Below are 3,230 nucleotides of genomic sequence, written 5' to 3'. Positions count from 1 at the left end.
TACCTTTCCCATGATATCATGTATTTGCCTAAAATTGAAATTTAGTAGAATCTTCTGAATCATAAGATAAATACCAACCTTTATTTTTTATATTTTTGGTGTTAAGAATTTTTTAATATTTACTTTAATTCTTTGAAAAGCAGTTATTTATTCACATATGTGTGTGAAGGTTTAGTATACATATCAATACAACAATGAATGACAAATGTCTTATCCTCGGTTTGCTTAAAATGATTAATAAAGTACCTGTGTAATATTTCTCAGTTAGCTAAAATACTAATTATATAGTTCTGTACCTGAAACCTTATGAATATATACTAGTAAAGAGCATTAAAAATACCACATGTGGAGAAAAAAGACATTCAGTTATATTAAATAGCAGGTATAAATACCATTCTCATGACTACCTCATATATGTAGTTTCATTTTTGTGTTTGTACTTAAAAAATATAAAATGCAAACTCAGTGTTATAACAACTTTGTCAATTAGCTAATTTTACAATGTGTAATTCCATCACAAACTTTCCAAGTACTATAAACACTAGTTATTTTTGATGCCCTTTCTATGTTTTCTGCAACATAGAAATAAATAGCAGGGTATTCAACTCCATCATTCATTGGTACTCCTGTTTATTATAGAGAGAAAAAAGGAACTCTAGAAAATCCCATTTATTTTATGTAGCATGTTTATGATACAGAGCATATCAAGATTTCTATTAAAATAGAAACTCACATTGAATGTTTGCTTGCAGTGCTGACAGTACGCTCACAACTGTTGGTTCCAGAAAACACTGTTAGGAATTTTAATGATTTGAATTGTAAGAAATGCATTAGCATTAACTAAAGGTGATGAAAAATCTCTGGTTCTAGTTTTTAGACTCTCCCACCGCCCCCCTTTTTTTTCACTCTTTCCTTTCCTTACATTGGATTTTGTCATATGTATAGGTATAGCCATATGGGGAAATGTGAGATTGACTGCATAGCAGTAACATAATATAAAGTGAATGGATCTAAGAGTCAAGATTTCACCAAATGAAATATTTTTAACTTCTATTTTTTACTAAGAAAAATAAAACTAGATGGAAACCATTGTATCGATATTACTATTTAAAATTCTAATTATTTAGAATTGTAAGATGAAAAAGACTCTTAAAAATTGTATTGTGCTCTCCTGTCATGCAAGATGGTGGTAAAATAAAGCTGGAAACCCAGACATTAAGGAGGAAAAAGCAAAGGAAGGGTGATGCCAGTGGCAAGGTTAAGAAGGAAAACCACAGGGCAAAAATGCCCAAGAAAGGGAAACCCACTACAGCTGAAATTCTGTCTTAGTCAGAGGGATCTGCAGGCATTCCCCATCCAAGGAAAGCCATGTACAAGAGGAAAAGTTCGGCAGTTAAATCCAACATTGAGAGGCAAAAGGAGATGGTTCTTGCTACTGTCACAAGCCAGTTGCTGGTAAGAAGAATGGTGGCACCCAAGTGTTCAAACCTGGCAATATATCTAGTTATTATCCTACTGAAGAGGTGACTGAAAAGCTGTTGAGCCACTGAAAAAAGCCCTTTTGTTACCATGTGGGAAAACTTAGAGATAGTGTCATTTACAGATCAACTCTACTGGTCACTGCAGAAGCAAAAATGTGGCTTTCCTGAAGCAGCTTCCTACTTGTAATTGAATCTCTGGTTAGTTTCTCTATGCTGAACACAAAAGAAATTTGTCATTGGTCCCCTCCAACAAAATTGAAATGAAAATACCCAAACATTGCATTGATGCCTACTTCAAGAAGGAGCTACATAAGCCCAGTCACCAAGATGAGATTCTTGACACAGAGAAAAAATTACCAGGTTACAGAGCAGTGCAATATTCATCGGAAAGCTCTGGACTCTCAAAGTATGCCAACAATCATAGCTGTTCCCAGCTCCATGATTATCTGCGTTCAGTGTTCTCTCTTACAAATGAAGATTATCCTCACAAATTGGTGCCCTAAATTTCTAACACAGAACACTAATTAAAATAACTGAAACATTAAAAATATAGTATTGCTTTAAATGTCATTCATACCAGCATATGTTTTCAGTTCAATTAATTAATATTAATTGATTAATTAATATTTTGAGGTATTGGTACATAGAGAAAATATACATTTGATCAAAAATAAAATTTTTATGATAGCCAATTTTTCAAAATCTTTCCTTTTAAAATTAGACATTTTTGTCATTGAAAAGTTTGATTCTATATGCAAATTGTAATTAACAGGTAATAAACAGTGAAGTAACTATTCAATACTAATAATAACTTAGTATTATTTTTCCCCAGAAATAAAAGTAAGGTTTTTAAAAAATATAATACTACCTCATTAAAGTCATAATGCTATTGATATACATGAAGTTTTCAATGAACCTGGATTTTATTTTTTACTTATCATACATCAGATGATGTGAATGTAATGGTTCACAATTTTAAAGTACAATGATTCTATTTATAGAAATAAGAACAGACACTAGTAGATAAAATACGTTCCATATATAAGAAGATTTATTATTAAATAAATAGTAATAAATATTAAATTTTTCTTATTTAGGGGAAAAATCTAGATTCCATAGAACATAGATACAATGCTTGAAAAAAAGAGTAATGCCCAGCTAATGGAGGACTCTGAGTGAAAGGGGCCTGCCTAATATTTAGGAAATTATTGTAGCTAGAATAGGGTTAGTTTACCAGTGTTGCAGTTTGGAAAATTAGCAACCATGTATAAAACTTACAGGAAAATTGATAACCAACTATCCTACCATCAGAAAAGTGACTCATTTCTCGAAGACGTCCATTGAGATATTTTGCAGCACTTAGGGTTCATCAAAGTGTAGCGTTTGTAATATGGGAAAATAGCCTTTAATAATAACCTTTCCTTTAATATGGTGGCAATTGCCAAGGGCCTAATATAATTTGGCAAAAAGTGCCTTGTGTACTTAAATCAAGAGCTGATTTAATCTTATTACAAAAACTATAATGGTTTTATTGAACTTCTATCTAGTCTCTATTGGTCTAGTCGGGTAGATAGAAATTCACTTCCTCTTTTTGTTCTTTTAACTTAAGATGCTTTGGAAAAGGAAATGAAATGTATCAAGGTAATGTAGTTGATTCTAACAACAAGAAAACTTTGAAGTTAAAGTAGTTTAGTTGGGGAATGTCAATGAGGCTTCCATGGAGTGCTTAGATGCTTCGTACCAGTTATA

At 31.9% G+C, this 3,230-nt stretch overlaps 1 pseudogene; it reads left to right on the top strand.

The window, feature by feature from the left end:
• Positions 1–1,176: 1,176 nt before the first annotated feature.
• On the top strand, positions 1,177–1,984 carry LOC137226821 (large ribosomal subunit protein eL6 pseudogene; annotated as a pseudogene).
• Positions 1,985–3,230: the final 1,246 nt, after the last annotated feature.

The sequence above is a fragment of the Pseudorca crassidens genome, chromosome 6 (assembly GCF_039906515.1).
Source record: "Pseudorca crassidens isolate mPseCra1 chromosome 6, mPseCra1.hap1, whole genome shotgun sequence".
Classification (NCBI taxonomy): domain Eukaryota; kingdom Metazoa; phylum Chordata; class Mammalia; order Artiodactyla; family Delphinidae; genus Pseudorca; species Pseudorca crassidens.
Note: the sequence above shows the minus strand (reverse complement) of the source record. Positions and strands in the feature narration are given on the sequence as shown.